Source organism: Tursiops truncatus, chromosome 13 (genome assembly GCF_011762595.2).
Source record: "Tursiops truncatus isolate mTurTru1 chromosome 13, mTurTru1.mat.Y, whole genome shotgun sequence".
In the NCBI taxonomy this organism is placed as follows: domain Eukaryota; kingdom Metazoa; phylum Chordata; class Mammalia; order Artiodactyla; family Delphinidae; genus Tursiops; species Tursiops truncatus.
Window position 1 is genome coordinate 32,658,305 of NC_047046.1, and position 20,210 is coordinate 32,678,514.

The 20,210-nt window shown below is 43.7% G+C and overlaps 1 protein-coding gene and 1 long non-coding RNA gene across 11 annotated transcripts in view; one reads left to right on the forward strand and one right to left on the reverse strand.

The window, feature by feature from the left end:
- Positions 1-4,905: 4,905 nt before the first annotated feature.
- On the reverse strand, positions 4,906-11,754 carry LOC141276181 (uncharacterized). Of its 2 annotated transcripts, none has more exons than XR_012325332.1 (3): positions 11,611-11,754; positions 9,743-9,848; positions 4,906-5,490 (listed from the first exon to the last, which is right to left on the reverse strand). It is a non-coding gene; the product is annotated as an uncharacterized lncRNA (long non-coding RNA). The 2 variants fall into 2 exon arrangements; XR_012325331.1 differs by lacking the exon at positions 4,906-5,490 and adding an exon at positions 5,949-6,222.
- EPB41L3 (erythrocyte membrane protein band 4.1 like 3) overlaps positions 8,419-20,210 on the forward strand; it is a 132,007-nt gene continuing 120,215 nt past the window's right edge. For 3 of the 9 annotated variants that reach the window (XM_073790546.1, XM_073790549.1, XM_073790550.1), the window contains exon 1: positions 8,423-8,701. The gene's annotated coding sequence lies outside the window, so the exon portion shown is untranslated. Of the gene's footprint in view, positions 8,702-20,210 lie in introns of all 9 variants that reach the window. The other 6 variants (XM_073790544.1, XM_073790543.1, XM_073790542.1 and 3 more) reach the window with 3 other exon arrangements.

The window sequence follows — 20,210 nt, forward strand, 5'->3', positions numbered from 1 at the left end:
GTCTTCTGTTCATCAAGCCATAATGGCATTCTTGAACACGTATGTGGTATGGCAAGTGTGTGCCTGCTTGATTTTGTTAAAGAGTGGAATAGTTTGGGAATGGGCGTTGGAACACCTGGGAACATTTCAGAAAAGGGCTTAGAAATATAATGGTTTCCTGTTTAGAATCTTTAGACCTTGACTCAAACAATATTGTGCCCACTCGCTGGATGCAACGCAATAAAACCTAACTCAGAGATAAAAGTCTGATGAGCAAGGATGGGACAAGTGGAGGTCATGTAGGAAGGGAACTGGTCATGGAAATTATCTTCAGATTCATGGAGAAAAAGTAATGAACCAATGGCAGATTAATCTCAACCTATAATGGAGAAGTTTTGTAGGCTATTCCATAATATGTATACACGCACGCACGTATGTGTTTATATATATCTCAGTGTATCTTAATGAAGTCAAGATTTGAGTTGCTACCTAAACAATGAAAAATAGTGGGCAAGCCCTGGTTCCTGGGTGGCAAACACTTGGAAAACAATTTGATCTCAGGGATGGACAGGACTTTAAATATGCTCTTGCCCAGTTGCCCATCTGTAAGAGGAATCTCTTCTGGGGCATTATTGACAGATGTCACGTGGTATCTCCTTGATCCTTCTAGCTGGAAAGCCCACTGCTCATAAGACAGCTGGTCCATATTAGTATTATCTTTTATTGAGCTGGAATCTCATTCTTTAACATCGCTTTAATGAAAGAAAAGATTTCTGATGCCTCCCATATTACCTTATATTATTTTGTTACTTAAATATATACAGATGTAAAACTAGATTTAAATTCATCATGCTGTAGTTCTCATCAACTATAAAACCAAACTAACCTTACAAATGATATGAAAAATACAAGATTTATAAAGTAACAACATACTAATGGGATTAATGATCTTGCTTTTCCCAAATAAAATCCCTCACGTTGTGCTTAAGGGTAGAAAGATGTAGCCTCTGGTCGATTTCTTTAATTTGGTTCACTAGCTTTCACTAATCAGCACAGGGTATGCCTGTCTGTATATGTATGTTATAGCAAAAGGTATGAATAACTTAAGGTTTCCATTTGCTGGGTTTGGGAAAGTCAAATCTCAAACTTAACTCAAACTGCCAACAGTTAGTTTTCCATTTACCATTTTAATGAGACATCTCTTGGCAACTTTTTCAAGAAGTTTTGTGTACTTGGAAATTAAGGTCAGAGTTGTAGTGTTATTGCAACCTTGGATAAATGGGCGTCAAATCCAATTATTGCTGGAACTGGGTACAGAACAATCTTTCATTGTTATTTATTACTGTACTTACTGCAAATGAACTGCTGTTGCAAATTGATGCGTACGACGACAGGATCCAAACAATAACTCTTCTGGCAAAACGTGTGCTGACTGGCATAGTGTAGGCTTCCTACTGTTCCGCGCACCTACGTGGCTGAATGAGGCTGTCCTCTCACTTTTCTCTGTCCCACCTTTTGTGAAACATTGGTGTGAACAATACACCAACTTTTTGACCTGCGTCATTATTGCTGTACCCTGCTCACCTAGATCAGTGGTTCTCAAAACCAAGTGTGATTTTGAATCACCTGGGGAGCTTGTTAAAAGTGCCTGCTCTCTGGATCCCACCCCAGAGGTTCTGGTTTGCTTATTCCAGGGGCTGGACCCAGGAATCAACATTATTAACAAGTACTCCGAGGGATTCTGATATAAGTGGTACTTTTACTGCTTTCCAAGATTATTGTTGACACCCAAGTATAAAACTTAAACTCTTCACAAACCACCTGGATTGAGAAACTCTGGCGCCCTTCTCAGATTTCTATCATTTGCAAATAAGCCCTTTTTTGATGTTCTGATAAACATTTTGAACAGGAGAGAGTCAATAGCAGAAGCTTTCTTTAAGATGGCTTTGACCTATTAAGCACCAAATTTATTTCAAGGGGCAAAGATAGTCTAATGATGTTTTCATTGATTCCCGGAACATTCTGGAAGCTGTGGACTATTTTCAGGTTGTACCCACACTGTTAAGTATGCATGCACAGGGAGACACTGGACATAGCAAATAAAAGTCCTGGACAACAGGAATCAAAGTGAGCAGCAAAGCTGACGTTTTTCTTGGAGTAGTCATAGCTGCATGTTTCTTCAGTTTACAAAGTTAACTATGGCATGTTTGCCTAAAGAGGAGAACATAAATCTGGAGACAGAGTCAACAAGTTAATAAACCAGACATCTGCATGTGTCTTAAGACCATTTTTTTCTTCCTCGGTTCATGCTTGCTGATTGCTGTTCGGATGCAATAGCTAGTTAGGATTCTTTACAACTTTACAGGAGACTGAGGGGCTCACTGCCATTCATTTTATGTCTTTTCGGGGGAAGTGATTAAAATGTTAACTGTCTTGGCATCATTCAGTAGTGAGCATCTGTGTGGAGTATCAATATGGTCTCAGATGGTGAATCGCTTGGGAGTTGAATTTCCTAATATTACAGGTTACCAACTTCCATTACTTATATTTTGCCACTATATACAAAATGCCCAAATATAAAATATTCTTTATTTTTACTTAAGGGGAAGAGGATAGTTATTCAGCATTTAAACTTTATAAAGGACTGAGGATTAGAATAACCCTTAAAATTTTATTGTTAGAAATTATTCTATTTATTTATTTTTATTTTTTGGCCGCGCCGCGCGGCAGGAGGGATCTTAGTTCCCTGACCAGGGATCGAACCTAGGCCCTTGGCAGTGAGAGCAAGAAGTCCTAACCACTGCACCACTAGAGAATTCCCCAGAAATTATTCTATTTAAAAGGGCTGAGATTTCTAAAATTTACTAGAAATGGAGAAAGTAAAAAATTATTTCATAAGGGTATATTTTAATGCAATGAAACTTACATGATATATATTAGTCCCATCTTTTTGACTAATATTTTTACAAGAGTACAAAGACAGGAAGGAGGCAAATATGGAATTTTGATGAATAGGAATGATTTTTTATTTTTCTAATTTAATTTTATATTGGAGTATAGTTGATTTACAATGTTGTGTTAGTTTCAGATGTGCAGCTAAGTGATTCAGTTATACATATACATATATCCATTCTTTTTCAGATTCTTTTCCCCTATAGGTTATTACAGAATATTGAGTAGAGTTCCCTGCACTGTACAGTAAGTCCTTCTTGATCATCTATTTTATATAAAGTAGTGTGTATATGTTAATCCCAAACTCCTAATTTATCCCTCCCCCTGTCATTTCCTCTGTGATAACCATACATTTGTTTTCTGTGTGCACGGGTCTGTTTCTGCTTTGTAAATAAGTTCATTTGTATCATTTTTTTTTAGATTCCATATATGTGATATCATATGATATTTGTCTTTCTCTGACTTACTTCACTTAGTATGATAATCTCTAGGTCCATCCATGTTGCTTCAAATGGCATTATTTCATTCTTTTTTATGGCTGAGTAATATTCCATTTTATATATATATATATATATATATATATATATATATATATACACACACACACACACACACCACATCTTCTTTATCCATTCCTCTGTTGATGGACATTTAGGTTGCTTCCCTGTCTTGGCTATTGTAAACAGTGCAGTGAACACTGGGGTGCATGCATCCTTTCAGATTATGGTTTTCTCTGGATATATGCTCAGGAGTGGGACTGCTGGATCACATGGTAGTTCTATTTTTAGTTTTTTAGGGAACCTCCATACTGTTCTCCATAGTGGTTGTACACTCCCACCAACACTTTAGGAGGGTTCCCTTTTCTCCACACCCTCTCCAGCATTTATTGCTTGTACACTTTTTGATGATGGCTGTTCTGACCAGTGTGAGGTGATACCTCACTGTAGTTTTGATTTGCATATAAATCATTTTATTTTCCATTAAGATTATGTTTTGATTTTTTGAAGGCATTGAATCTGTTCCATATCTTAACAAAAAAGGTAGAAAAGAGCTCTGAATCTTGTGGGGAACGATTTTTTAATGATGTACTAGCAGGGGGAAGTACATCATATGTACTTCCTCTCATATGTACATGTTTTTGTATATTTTGTGGTGCATTTGTACTTATTGGCATTTTAAAATTTCATTTTGCATCTGTGCTCTGCATGTATGCAGACCCCTGAAATGATGTATACAAACTTGGAATGAAGGAAGCATCTGGAAGCTTTGATGAGCTGTTAACTTGACACTATTCTTAGAACCTGGAAACTCTCAAATGAATTTTTATTTCAGAAGAATAAGCTTGTTGCTTTTGAATTATGCATTCATCCCTGTATTTCCCGTATTTATGGTCCCTGGTAATGCTGTGGCTAAAGACTGTGTGTCCTCATTTCAAGGACTTGATATGCAATTCAGGTGCCTGACATTATCCTGAGCATAAAATAAGTCTCAACTAGCTACTGCAAGTGTTGTTAACATTTTTTTTTTTTTTTTTTTTTGCTGTACACAGGCCTCTCATTGTTGTGGCCTCTCCCGTTGCGGAGCACAGGCTCCGGACACGCAGGCTCAGCAGCCATGGCTCACGGGCCCAGCCGCTCCGCGGCATGTGGGATCTTCCCGGACCGGGGCATGAACCCATGTCCCCTGCATCGGCAGGCGGACTCTCAACCACTGTGCCACCAGGGAAGCCCTGTTGTTAACATTTTACTAAGGCAACTGACTATGAGAAACAGTCAACTTAAAGGACTGAATACGGAGATTTTTTTAAATACCACATGCTTTAATGAAGGGTAGTCTGAGACTGTCGACAGGACTGCATGCCTGTTCGATCTGCCGCATCTGTAGGGTTTGGTCAAGCCTCAGTGTTCTCCCAGTCCTCGTGTTGGAGGGCAACGTTCTGATGGGATCACTTGATAGATTCTCCATCATCTCTTCCTGGGGTCTTGTTGATGAGGTTGACAATACACCCTGACATCTTGTTGATGAGGCTCTAATACAACCGGCAAATGCTGCCCTTGCCTTGGCTGTCAGGCCACAGTTACCATTTTTTTTTCTTCTGCTTTTTCTTTTTTGGCCACACCATGCGGCTTGCGGCATCTTAGTTCCCCAACGAGGGATCAAACCGGTGCCCCCTGCAGTGGAAACCTGGAGTCCTAATCATTGGACCGCTAGGGAATGCCCTGGAGTTATCGTTGCTCATCAGGTAGCAGGGTACCAGTGAGTACCAAGGAGTCGGTATGCTGTGGATGCTTGTGGTTGGATGGAGGTTCGTGGGGAATCCTGTCTCTACGGCTTGGGATGAAGTTACACATTTATCTTACCTAAAGTTAGCTGTGTCCCTTTTCTCTGGATGGCTTGTTGGCCTTCAGTGATGTATCTTCCCTACAATAGACCAATTTCAGGAAGCCTATTGTAGGGTAAGCCTTAGTTATGGTGGCAGAGACCAGAATGGGCATCCTGAGACCTGGGCTTGGAGTCATGGACTCGTTCCCCACATTTCATGGAGTATTTCGGTACTTCCTGTGTGAACACAGAAAATTTAGAATCTGATTGAGTTCTCAGGCCAAATCTGCACTCGCTCTGGGACTGTCTGAAAGGCATTCCTTTGATCCCAGAACTACTTTTCTGTAACCCACTGAAACAGCACCATGAGGGGTCTCACGCTGACAAGAATAAAAAGTTCTCTGGGGGTACAGTGGCTTTATTTTTGATAGTGAGAGGGATGCAGGGTGACGTTGGTCTTTTATGAAACAAAGCAGATCCAACTATAATGGTATCATCACCTTGTCTTCTCCTTTGTTACTTTCCTTCTCTTTTCCATGTGGAAGAGCTCGTTATTTTATTTCCTGATGAGCGTTAAAGTGTAGGTTTTCCCTTATTGCTTTTACTCAGCAGGTATTAATATGTGTTAATGTCTTTTTATTTTATGGAACCCTAGTATTTTTGAAACATAAGGAATTTTGGAAATAGTCCTTTATTTTATATGTGAGGAAACGGAACCCTCAAAGTCAAGTGACAACTTAGTTCATTATTCAACGTCCATTCATTCATTTAGCAAAAGTGTTCAATGCTTGCTTGCAATGTACCCAGTGAGGCACTGTGGGGAGACAGATGACTAGCAGCGGCTTTGGCACGATATTCACAAGGTAGAAGGAAGAGAGTTTATTACAGAGATGCAGGCAAGTTACTGACGAGCTAGCTTTGTGCTGCTCATGAATTTTCATTTGGCATTTCTTTTTCTCCATATGTGTGCTAGGAAAAACAAAAAAAAGAATAGCGGAGAGCCTTGGTCAAACCCAAAAGGTTTCATAGTAACTGCTTCCCACATTTACTGTTAAACTGTGAAGCAGTATGGTTTTTACTCCAAATTTTGAATTTATGCAGTATTAGGATAAATAGCTAGGTACTTCTAACTTTAAAAAAATAATATTTAGTATTTGAACATTTTCTCCCAAGAAAATAGACATTCATACACTATTACTGATTTTTTCCATCACTAGAAAGATTAAGATTCATGAGTCAGGGAGAAAACAGTTTGCTTTCAGTTAAAAAAAAATACAGCAATAAAATGAATGAGAATATGAAACCATCTCTGTCTCGAATGATAATGCCAATGTGGTGTATACTGTAAACAATACAATACAATACAACAGTTCAACTCCACTTTTAAAGGAAAGTGCTTTACGGGGAGATCAGCTCAGTGCTTTGTGACCACCTAGAGGGGTGGGATAGGGAGGGTGGGAGGGAGATGCAAGAGGGAGGGGATATGGGGATATATGTACACATATAGCTGATTCACTTTGTTATACAGCAGAAACTAACACAACATTGTAAAGCAATTATACTCCAATAAAGATGTTAAAAAATGAAAAAAAAATAGATAAATTTAAAAAATAAAAGAGAAACATTGCTTCATGTAAAAGAGAATTATAAATTGATATGAAAACAATTTTGAGAATTACTTTGGATTTATGTGATATCAGGCTTAGCTTGGTATTACAGGTTTACTTCTGTCCCTAATCCTAGTATTCCTTGCATTTTCTTCCTAACATTATGCAGTTAATAAAAACAATGGATCCTTTATAATAAACAACCTACATAAATTAAAAAAAAGGAAAGTGCTTTAGTGTGCATATCAAAAAAGGAAAATAAATCCTTTCTTTATTCACAGATCTTATATGCAACACACACCAGCATACATGTACAGATGTGATACATATATATATATATATATATATATATATATATATCTAACACTTGTGGCCCCCGATAGGAAATTAACACAGGTCATCACCCACAAATGCATCCATTATTTGAACTGATCCTTTATCTGTCACTTGAAAGACAGTTTAGGTCCGTGTTATCTCTGGTACTTGGAACAATGCCATAGTCACCTCCTGTCAGCTTCTGGTATTTGCCCATCCTTTCTAGTCTTTGCAGTGTTATCAGAATAGTTTTCCTATAACATGACTTAAGTCACATATTCTTCCTCAAAAATTTTTCAAAGCTGCCTATCTACAGAATACAGATCCATAAACTCCACAGAAACATAGGAACCACAATTTTCCAAACTTCTCTCTTATACAACCTGAAAAATGTGAACAATGCCCCCTCCCCTTTCTTTTTTTTTCATTTCCATTTTATGGTTTATTAAAGGATATTGAATAGAGTATAGAGTTCCTTGTGCTATAAGCCCCCCCACCCCCTATTGCCATCTTCCCTGTCCTGGAAACACAGGCCAAGTCTTCCCACCTCCCGGGGCCTCAAGCAGGTCCAGAAGCTCTGCCACAGCCATTTAACTCTGCACCACATCTTTGGCACTGGATTGCAAATGCAATACTTCTGTAAATCCATTTTTTTCCCTCCCTAAATGAGTCGGGAGCTCCTGGAAGGGTGACTAGGAGTAAATGGAGAGGCCCTTAACATTTTCATAAAGGTGCCTTGGTTACTTGGTTAGAGCTTAGATTCTGTGAGAGACCAGGAATAATTTCTTTTGCCCGCAAGTCGTTGTGCACCACCCCGCCCTCCATTTCAGTGGGAAGCGTTATCAATAATGACTTCTCTTTAGGCTGGGAAGCCCAGGAGACCACCTGTAACTGCAGGTTTAGGGTGGGGAAGGGGGAGACAGTGGGGAGGCGGGGGCTGCCCAAAGACAGGAAACCTCCTCCCTCAACCTTCAATTCAGATCTTCTCCATTAATTTAGTATTTCTGGGGCACCCACCCTGTGCAAAACGCCGCCAATTTGATTTCTTTTTTTCTTTCAAAAAGGTGGGGGGGAAAAACCCTGCAGTCCCTAAGCCAATAAATAACTCACCTGAAGGTCAGAAAACCCTCCCCCCACTCTCCCGGGGGTGCCTGGGAGGGATAGAGAGCCGGGCAGAAATCGCAGTGGAAATCCAAAGGCTAACGCGATTGGCAACGGTCTGGAGGCGTCGTCCCCGAGCGCGACCCTGCGCCACGATGGGGAAGGCAGCCGCGGCGCGACGGTCCTGAAGTCCCGCGGCGCCCCCACCCCCGCGGCCGAGCCTGGCCGGGCGCCGTCCCTGGGCGTGTGCCCCGCCGCAGCCCGCGGAGCCTCCGTGGCTCCTGCAAAAGGGGGCGGGGAGCGCGGCGAGCGGCCCGAGTCTGCGGCTTCCTCCCCACGCCCGAGCCTCCGCGCAGCTCCCAGAGGACGCGCGCCCGAGCCCGGTCCCTACGCCGCGGCGCGCCCGGGCCCCTGGCCCAGGCCAGGTAACTTTTCTGCCTGCGGAGCTAGGGGATCCGAGGGGGGCTTGGGGTCGCGAGGTGCGCAGGGCGGGCCGTGGGCGGGCGCGGGGCGGCCCGGCGGACGCGTGGCTCCGGCGCCGCTCGTCCGCCCGAACCGCGGGAGCCTGGCGCCCTCCCCGCCCGGACCCCCGCGGGGACCCCCACCGGGCCGAGCCCGAGCGCCGCGTATCGCGCCCGGGGACGTGCCCGCTCCGCCGGCCGCGCTGCAGCATCGCGGGGCCGGCGCGCAGCCTGAGCCCTGGCCTCCGGCCTGGGGTCCTCCCTCCGAGCCATGGCCGAGAGGGGCGGCTGGCTCCCCACGCCCCGGCTCTGTCAGTTTCCTCGCCCCCCACCCCCCCACCGTCCCGGGCGCCATGTTTTGAGTTACCCCTCGGGGTAGGGTGGGGGAGGGGCGCGGGGGCGACATTGCGGCGCCGCCCGGGGCGGGGGCCGGCCGGCGGAGGGGCCTGGGCGCGGCGGCTGCAGGCTCGGCGCGGCCGGGCGCGGCGCGGGGCCGGTAAGGTGTGCTCGCACAAAGCATCCCCGCTCGGGAGCGGCTGGCCGCTTTTATGTAACTTGTCCGCTTCCCCGAAGTGGGGCGGCGGCCCCCGGACGGCGGCGGGGGCTGCGGCCGGGGAGGAGGGGGCAGCGTCTCAAAGGGTTGGTTCGGGGCTGGGGCACCTGCGGGGCCGAGGGGCCAGGGGCGGCGCTGCTCACCTGGCGCCCACGAGGCTCCGCTGCCTCGGGAGGCGTGTGCGCGGGCGACTCTGCGGCGGCTGGGGGCGGGGAGCCCGGGGGGTGGGGGCCGGGGCTCGGAATCGCGGGAGTCGGGGTCTCAGCCAGTTCCTGGCGGGTGCTTCCCGGCTCCTTGCCGCGGGGGCCGGCTTTCTGGGGTCTCCCCTCATCTCTCGCCCTCCTTTCCCTCCCCCTTTTCCGTCCTCTCTCCAACTCGCCCCGCCATCTCACCGCCGCCCCCCCCCGCAACCGCCAAGTTCACGGCTTCTGCAATGCGGTGGGTGTGGTTACCTAGTAAATTGACACTGTGGTCCTTTGCCGCCGGAGCGTTCTCTCCTTTTCGGTTTTCAGATTTCCGGATACAAAGTTGTCTAGGGGTTTCTTCTCCAGTTCCAGCCTAGGGTTAAAGTTAGGGAGAGATTGTTGCAGAACAAATAGAGAGATAAAGAGAACATGTGGTTTTAATTACGCGTGGAGGCCGGCCTGAGAAATCCTGAGAGGGTCAGTCACTCCTGCTGATGCGGCGCTTGCATTACGTGTTTAAGTTGGGGTTTCAGATTTTTTACATTAGGCTTGCGGAATTGCTTTTGCAGATATCCTGCCCGTCCTTTTTTTTTTTTTTTTTTGGCCCATTTTAGGCTCTCTGGGGCGGCCAGGTGTGCGTTGGAGTTTCTCCTGGTAGCATTAACTTTCCTAGCAGTAGAGTCAACAAATCCAGTGCTGAAAACGTTCTTTTTGAGTTTTACACTGATTTTTAATGTCTCAAGGAAACAAAAATGATAATTTATGGTCATCCATTTATGATCTGGGAGCCCTGAACGCAGCACCAATTACAGAAAATTAAGCAGAAAAGCCCTATTAAGAAAAAAGAGCACATCAAAGCTTGCGTGAACTCTGGGGAATGGGAGGTGATTTGCATCGTGGCTCAAACAGTGTTTTTAAAAAATGCATGTTAATTTTGGTAGCAGACTTTTAAAATTTTAATTGGAGTAACAAAGTCCTTGTGAGAGGAAATAAATTCTACATTGAGAAGGCTGACTTTATTAACTTCAGAAAGCATTGATGAAAATAAAATAGCTGAATAGTAAATAGTCTCATTTGCATTATGATTTTCTGGTGGTTTAGAAAAGCAAAATACCAGATGCACCAGTTACTGCGTACAGTTTATGGAGCTAATACACTTTAGGCAAATAATTTTGGCAACACAGAACATGTTTTGTGAATGATTTATCAAGAAGCAGAAGAGAAGCCACTTAATTTAATTTGTAAGCCCCTTTGAGGTGAAGGATTGAGAAGATAAGAGGTCAAAGGTCTGTCACAGGGAACTGTTTACGTTTAATTTTTTTTTTTTTTTTTCCTTTTTTTGCTGTACGCTGGCCTCTCACTGCTGTGGCCTCTCCTGTCGTGGAGCACAGGCTCTGGACGCTCAGGCTCAGCGGCCATGGCTCACGGGCCCAGCCTCTCCGCGGCATGTGGGACCTTCCTGGACCGGGGCACGAACCCGTGTCCCCTGCATCGGCAGGCGGACTCAACCACTGCGCCACCAGGGAAGCCCTACATTTAATTTTTAAGTCATTTCCTCTGCACGAATGCAACTTAGGTTAAAAGTAGTTTGTGTCATTTCTTGCACAGTGCTTGGACTTGGGCCAACTTTGAATTGTGTTCAAATAGATCTGGGATTTTTTTTACTTGATCAGATGCTATTTTATCTAGACATTGGTCTTGAAACATCGGTTGGTCAGATGCATCCAGGGGCCACTCAAGTAGAAGAGGGGCAGCCCTTCATGTCCCAGGAGATGTGATATTGTCAGTACTTTATGAATCCTTTCTGGATTTACTGTTTGTTGGTTTAGGACAGGCATATGCTGTCCAGTGTATTGTCTTCCATGTTGTAAAACATATTTATCTTTTAAGTTAGTGATTTTTTAAAAAAGCCCTAAAATTCACGAATTAGAATTCAAGTCCTCTCCAGTAAAATAGAACTCCAAGAGTAGGCTGAAAAATAAATACATGTTTCTTTTCCATGAGAATTTGACTGTAATGGAGAGAGATTTCTTAAGTCCTCGAGTACCCTGGTCATCTTTCCTCCCCCGCCTCTTCCAAGTGTCCAACCACAGTCTTCCTCTAAATGTCAGCTTTATTGTGGAATATAGACTTACTATTGAAAACCATGACTCAGATTTCTCTTTGGCACGACTTCATTTGGAGAGAGATCTTTGATGGTGCCACTGCAACATCTCTCTCTTTTGAAAGGCTCCGTAGCTACTAGTTTCTTGAGAATTCATCAGGCACTCCTGGAGGGCTCTGCTGTCGTTTGTTTTGCTGGGGCTTCAGAGAATTGTGTGCTCAGAAGCAGGGGCTGGAGCAGTGAAGTCACTACCCTGCCTGGTGTTGTGACATCACAATGGCTCCAAGGAAACAAGGGTGGGGCAGGCAAAACCAGACCATCTGAAGCATCTTGCTGGCTTTAACTTTGCCTGGTAAATGAATGAGACTCTCATTTCTCAAGTTGGACTGCGCAGTAAGTTATTGTTTGGAGAATTAGACGTGGATGCAAGCCTGCATGGGAAAGTGCATTTCATAGATCAGGGAAGAGGAGGTTTTTTTGTGTGTGCAGTAGTAGAAATCATTGAATATTCTTCTTATTGAGGAAAATATTGTTTAAAGGGCTACTTAAAAATTGTATTTAAGTAACGAGTCTATATTGATGCAAAGCGTCAGTATATTTCTTACTCTCCTTTGTACCCAAATATCTTGCTATATTCTCGGTTTAGGTTATTGGTGTTGTCTTTCAAAAGTATGTGTTGTCTGTCAAGATACAGTCTCTTCTGGGTAGGCAGTGTTCTTTCCGATTTATTTTTAAGTGATGTGTTTGCAGTTGGCAATTAGAAAAAATGGGGGGGGGAAGCGAGAGGTTTCACAAGTGTAGAAGATATCTGCAGTGATTTGGGGTAATTGATTTCTGTTTAAGTTTTTGCTTTATTTGCAAATTATTTTATAATTTAGCATTTTAGAATTTTCTGAAGTGAGAATTCTAGTGCAGAGATGATCACAGACACGTTGCACCCCAATTAGTGATGAGTCAGTTGCAAAAGGAAGTCTGAAATTCGGAAGCTGTAAAGCAAATTTCGTGTTTTGAGTCCAGAATTGAATGTGACGTGAGCATAAAGAAGACCCGAGAACGGCCGCAGCCCGAGGTCTTCTCTCCCCCTCCTTGGTTGGATGACTGTCCTTTTTTCACATGAGTGTATTATGAATGTGGGACCTCTGGGCACTTCTCACTTAACCATGTCACTGTCCCAAAACACATTTCCAAAGCAAAGGGAAGGAAAAAAGAAAAAGGGAGGAATGGCACAAATAGAGAAGTTGAAATTAGACCAGACCTGCAGCTTGCTTGGTTGAAATGTCTTCGGTACTGCGTTTTTAGACTTTACAGTGATTGGTTAAATTGCACACTTTAGAGTTGTAAGCTTCCATTAGCACCAAACCCCTAATTCTTTGGTAATTTGCAGTACAGAGAAAAAGCCGACAACTTAATTTTTAGGTGGTTGACATTTTGATACACTGTTCTTTTAACCCTTCCTTATAAACTTGAGAAAGAAAGAGAAAGCAGAAAGGTTTCTATTAAATCTAGAAAACAGATGTGATGTTTACTCTGCCGTGTGTGCTTGGTTTGCTCTCCACTTACATTGAGCAAGTGCTTGTTGTTTGGAGGAAATTATTTCCCTTGGAGTTTGATCCCCAGACCAGTATGGGTCTCAACACTTAGGGTATTGAGTAAATATTTATGGAATTGAATTAAAAAATGAGGCCGTGTGTGACTTACACTTCACTACAAAAAATATTTGAAAAGGCTTAAAAAGCACGGCCCCTTATTTAAAACTGAGCGTTATCGGACTCACGTATGCAATTGTTATTTTTAAGGGCACCATCCTCTTCATAACAAGTTTGCTGCTCTGTCCATAGCTCAGACTAGACAGATTCTAGAGGTTTTGTCTGATCCGAGAAGAGAATAGTGCAGGTTCCCTGAGAAGAAAGAATGGGATCTTTGAGAGAAGATGTGCAGGCGGGCTGCTTCCCTTCCTGCCAGCTCTAATTGGTGTCACGGAAGACATCAGTAGAGGGGAAATACTCAGAAGTGGAGGAAAGGGATCAGACTGGGGAGTGACAAAAGCTGAATTAGGGCTGGGCCGTGATATGGATCTTGACGTTGAACTAAAAAGAGAAAAACTATTTTCTCTTGTAGATCTCTCTTCTTTGGTCATTTTCTATGTAGTGTTTACATTCTCCAACAGTGACTTTCTGTGTGTTTTAGTCAAGCCCCACATTTCATCCTTTCTAAAACAAACCTATTTTTTTTCACATTTGTACATCTCTGAAATTGGGAAATGTCTTACAGTTGCTCTCAGCCATATGGCAGAGAGAAAGCTGGCAACAGAATTCGTTGATGGGGCACACGCATCAAAAATTGGAGATTGGGTGTCGGTTGGAAGAAAATCTTGGAGACAGTAATGGAGCACTCGTAAGAAATAGTGCATCACCCATGAAGAAATAAATATAGATGGTATTGTGTAAAAACATAGAGCACAGTAACTGAGTCGGCATGCAATTCAAAAGAGTTGGATTCTGACCTTGTAAAGAATTATTTTGAATATCTTGGCCAGTATGTTTTGTTCTTCTTTTCTTTTGCATGCACAGAATATCTAAATAAATCTAAAAGAGTTCTCTAAATAGAAAATTAAAATTGCAACATTTGAGTTACCTCTTAATTCGCAGAGTGCTACATATCTTGTTATTTCTTACAATTAACGGTATCATGAATTTTATGAAATATGGTTTGTCACTTGGCTATGCAAATTTAAGAAATGTTTTATAATGTTCAGTGCTTATTCACATGGCCCCTTCTATGTATTGGTAACTATGTTTCTTATGCGCATCCCTTTGTAGGAAAAATCGATTAAGCGGTCTTCATTTTCTGTTTTGGCTTTTCCAATTTGGTCCCTGGAAGATGGTTGGACTTTGACTAGTCATTGAGCAGACATTCCAGATAGAACAGTCCAGAAGTCAAGAGGCCTACATTTAACTGGAATGTAGCCTTTATCCTGGGGAGTACTAGGAGATGAGTCTAAGGAGCGTGGGGCTTGATCGTGGATATGAAGCTAAGGGATATTTTGGACTTTGCTAGGTACTGGGGAGCCATTGAAAGTAGTGGAGTCGGAAAGAAGATGCTTGGTGATAAATGTAGGGTGTATTGGAAGAACAGGAGTCTGGAGGCAGATGGTCTTTTGTTAATGGAGTAATCCAGAAAGTTTCAGAAATTGACTGTAACGCTAACTCCTCTCAATGGTGGATATTTTGGCAATTCACTACATATATTTTTTGTGGTCATATTTAGTTGAAGGTTAAATATTACTTAAATATTACTAAATACTTCATATTTAGTTGAAGATTAAATATTACTTTTGGACCGTTTAGGGTGGAAAAGGAGATGTTCAGAAGATAGAATGGTTTTCAATCCTGTTTATCCTTCCAGTTAAAACATCTTTGTTATTTCAGGTGTTAAGAATAATCCATACTCGCTGTAAAACATTTTCTAATATCGAAAAACAAGAAGAAATCTTGTTGTCTAGAGATAGCTACTGAAGGTATGTTGGCAAAAATCCTCCCAAAGCTGCCTCTTTGAGTGTGTAATAGACTCTAGTGGGTCTTGGAATCAGACAGACCTGGGTTGGGCTCCCAGCCTTCCTATGTGGTTGCTTTGTGTCATGGGTCAAGTCTCTTGACTTATTTTATTATTTTTTTTTTTGCGGTATGCGGGCCTCTCACTGTTGTGGCCTCTCCCGTTGCGGAGCACAGGCTCCGGACGCGCAGGCTCAGCGGCCGTGGCTCACGGGCCCAGCCGCTCCACGGCATGTGGGATCCTCCCGGACCGGGGCACGAACCCGTGTCCCCTGCATCGGCAGGCGGACTCTCAACCACTGCGCCACCAGGGAAGCCCTCTCTTGACTTCTTGAGTCTAATCACTTACAAAATGGCTGCAGTGCCTAAACCTCAAGGACATGAGGATTACATATATAATACACGCACAGCACTGGGCATAGTACCTGGTACATCACAAGTACCTAGTTAATAGCAATAGCTTTGTTCGACACAAGTACAGATTTGTAGACAGTTACATATTTGGCATGAGGAGACTTCTGACTTAAATACTAATATGTAACCTTTTTCTTTTTTATGCAACAGTATGTTCTGGGGAGCTTTTTCATCTATACCGATCTTTATCTGCATCATTATTTTTAATGGGAGATAAATACTTTCTTTGGGTCCTGTGCAATACTGGTAAAGCATCACTACCTTGACGATGACGATGGGAAGCCTTGTCATCCAGTCCCTCCCCCTCCCGCTATGTACTGCCTACACTTTTCATCATTGTCCTGCAGCACAGCCATCAGAGAGCTGTGGTGAAACAGGACATTCAAGCAAAATTAAAGTCCCTGACGATGATTGTGTACATCTCAATGTTGTGCGTAAATATTTAGTCTTAACTGAAACAACCAGCCTTTAGCCATCTATTTCCCAGTTTCTTAACTGGAACTGTTGTGTAGAGGCTCTTCATGGGGGGCTGGTGCCCACCGTTTCCCACGTGCCTCCTGCACGTCCCAAGGGGCAGCAGACACCGCAGCCTGAACCCAAACCAGCCTGAACTCAAGAGTCAAGACGCTTCAGAGGCTGGGATATACTAGGAGTTATGGGGGCGCTGGCCCAGAGATAGAAAATACTAAGCTTCCTTTGGCCTTGTTCTGAGTTCCAAAGCCTCCCCTTCTCCTCTGCGGCAGGGGGTTAGCAGAGGTCAGGCTCACCTCACAGATTCCATGCAGAATCTCCAGGCGCATGAGCTGCTCTGTCACATTCTTGAAAAGCACATGGTTTGGATGGACCTTAGATTTACCTGAAATCCAGTCTTGTTTTCCCCCACGTTCATGCAGTTGAGGAAGACAGCTTTATGAACCGAAGGTGACGCTGTGGGGCATGGTACCTGGAATTCTCCTAGCCCCTGCCGTTGTGGACTCTGAGGTTCAGCACGGGCTTGGGAGTGGCCGGCTTTTATGCAGTTTTCATATGGAGAATTACATCATAGAGATATAGAGAGGTTTTGGTAATATCCTTACAGAGAATTCCTGTTTTTTTTCCCCCCACTTGATACCATTCTTTTGTGCTATTAGATTTTGACTTTTATTGACTTGAGTTTAAGAGGAATACTCTTAGTGGAATGCGTATAAAGTTGGAAAAATAGAGGTTGACTGATTTGTCTGCTCAGGACATTTGGAAAGTTTCTCCCCTTCATTCTTAAACCCTGGGTAGCAGTCATTCATGGGGAGGAGCTGTGTTGTAGAACAAAGGAAATACAGCGATTTAGAAGAGATACATTGAAACGTCTGTCAACCTTCAGGTGTGTAACTTTGGACAGGTTACTCCATTTCTCTGGGCAATGAAATGGTGATGCTGGTGCAACCTCAAGGTTGAAAGGAAACTTCTGTGTTGGGAGACATCTAGAGCAGTGTGGAGTCCGAGTAGGCATGTCATAAATGTTCTGCCATTTCAGCTCATAATGTTTACCTGCTTTGCAAGTTCCTAGGGACCTACGTTAATTGTGAGGCTCTAAAGATAAATCCTCAAGGGGAATATGGGATTTTGTAACATTCCACCGCAAGCTCCATCATCCAAAAGATGACCCTCAATGAGAACACAAAATTTTGTCAAATTTGAAACTGCAAATAGCAATAGTTGAAGTTTTCAGAGAATTAGCCACAGGCGGTTTTCAAATTTTCATGTGAAACAGTGTCACCTGGGGAATTTGTTAAAAAGCAGTGTCCAAGGACCCATCCACAGTTCTCACTCAGTAGATCTGGAGTTGGGTCCAGGCACCTGTATGTCCAGCAAGTTCGTGGGTTTTGATGCAGTGGTCCCTGGACCGCATCCTGAGATCACTGTCTTAAGGAATCATCTCAGTGACTTTCCAGCTTACTGGCTAGTGTCTGGTAAACATCTGGAAAGATAATACACTGCAAATAAATGGTACTAATGGTCAAGAGAACGCTTAGCATAGAGGAAAGAGCCTTGCCTGGGTTTTGCTATGGTTGGTCCATCACTTACCACTTTTTTTTTAAATTTATTTTTGTTTTTATTTATTTACTTATTTATTTTTGGCTGCATTGGGTCTTCATTGCTGAGTGCGGACTCTGTCTAGTTGTGGCAAGCGGGGGCTACTCCTCGTTGTGGTGCACAGGGCTTCTCACGGCGGTGGCTTCTCTTGTTGCAGAGCACGGGCTCTAGGTGCGCATGCTTCAGTAGTTGCAGCTTGCAGGCTCAGTTGTTGTGGCTCACGGGCTCTAGAGCACAGGCTCAGTAGTTGTGGTGCACAGGCTTAGTTGCTCCATGGCATGTGGGATCTTCCTGGACCAGGGATCGAACCTGTGTCCCCTGCACTGGCAGGCGGATTCTTAACCATGGCACTACCAGGGAAGTCCCCACTTACCACTTTTGTGGCCCCAGGAAATTATGTAAAATTTAAAAGGTTAAGGAAGTAGGATTAAAGGTTAGTTTTCTTATCTGTTAAATAGGGATGATAGTAATTATTTAGCATAAAGGTTGGGAGTATGAAATGAGTATCTTAAGTGAAAATATGTGGCTCTCTAATACATCTTCAGTTGGGGTTGGTTTTCTTTCCTTATGATTGATAATAGAAAACTGGAGTGAAATCAGTGAAGAAGAGATGCATCTATGAGTGAATGTGATTCTGCTGATCAAAATCATACCGAGTACTTTGGATCTTACAGATATTTTCAAGGTATTATGAAGTTCTTAACTTTCATATAGGGGCTACAAAACAAAACCGTTAAATTGCATCGATTTCTTAGGACCCAAAGACCAATTCAAGAGGGAGCTTGCAGTCTTTGGAGCTCCAGTTGCATTGCAGCTTAAGAGTCTTCAGAAGCTTTCCTGAGAGCATGGCGCTGTCTCGGTAGAGAGCCAGTAAGTCAGATGAATTATCAAAACCCCATCAGACATTGCCTTCCTCCCTCTCACTGCACCTTCTCCAGTCACCGTCAGACACACATCTTGGAGTCACCTCTCAGAGTGTTTTAACATTAGGAAAATGTATGTAAAAGGTAAAGGATGTAATATACAAATATTAGGAAACTAAATTTCGTAACCGGCGGAATGTTCCTCTGAAACAGTTATCAGCTTTAGCGGTTTACCGTCATACCTGTTATTTCTAAATGCTCCTATTTAAGGGTTGGATTGCAAGTTGGTGATCTCCCTGCCTTCGCCCTTCTCCTGGCTAGAATTGTAAACGCCCTTGACCTTGCCATTTTAGTCCTGAAGAGCTTGTGTTGCTGGTCAGATGGAGGACGTCCCCCCACCCTCCCTGCCTCAGTGACTGTTTCACTGGCCCCCAGGATGGATCCACATCTTCTCCATTCAGACCAGCTTCTGTCCGAATTCTCTCTTTTCCAAATGAATCCAGTTCCAGTGTCTCTCAGCCTAACAAAATAAGCAAAACAAAACAAACCAACCCATCTTTTTTTGTTTTTGTTTTTGCGATACGCGGGCCTCTCACCATTGTGGCCTCTCCCGTTGTGGAGCACAGGCTCCGGACGCGCAGGCTCAGCGGCCATGGCTCACGGGCGCAGCCGCTCCGCGGCATGTGGGATCTTCCCGGACCGGGGCACGAACCTGTATCCCCTGCATCGGCAGGCGGACTCTCAACCACTGCGCCACCAAGGAAGCCCCCAAACCAACCCATCTTTTAACGCAGCTTCCCCCCAAAGCTTACTGCCAGTGTTTCTTATCTACTGCTTGACCATGAGCGAGAGACTTCGTTGAAATTATGATTTTTTTTCCAGGCATGATATTCATTTGCCGATAGCAATAATTTATTTTAAAAGAGTCACTAACATATACCAAAATCCAGTTCTAAACTGGAAAGACTGATGATGTGACATCTTGAACCTTTGTAAAGTTTTCTTCCTTTTTTCATTAGCCATCTATCTGTTTATTCCACAAATACTTACAGAATGCTTCTTAGGTACCTGGCACCTTGCTCGGTGCTAGGGTTATAGCAAAGAACAGGACTTAACCAAGCCTCGGCTCTCCTGGACCCTGTATTTTAAGCTGGGGGACCAGCAATAAACAAATAAACAAATATGATTTCAGATCAGGATGAATGCTCTGAAGCAGGACTAGGTCACGGTGTCAATGGGTGTAGAGGGCTACTTCAGATACTGTCATTTGGGGATGTTTAACATTTTATTAAGTCCTTCCTTCTCGATTGTACCCCTCCTCTGCAAGTGTGACATCACACCTGGAAACGTGTTTTGGAAGGAGCAGTGAGTGCCCAGGGCTCCTGGGCACCCAGGCCCTCTCTGTGCCTGAAACACCTTTGGTTCAGCTGCTATGATGTTGGTGGTCTCACGGCGAGGGGCTTAGAGTGCGGGACCCATTTCCCCAGGGAGCACCTGCTGCTTCTGCTTGCTCACTTTCCTGTGGTCCTTAGGATGGAGCAGACTGCAGGAAGTAGGGGAGCCAGTGCCCCCAGGGATCCCTCAGGGAAAAGCCCTGGATACACAGCTGCTTTTCCACACGCCGGTGAGCTGCGAAATACACGTGTGTTTATGATATATGATGTCCTTTTATCCGTGGCATTTTATTTTTTTAAAGAAGTATATTGAGAAGCAAAGGTGACATTGCTAAAAAT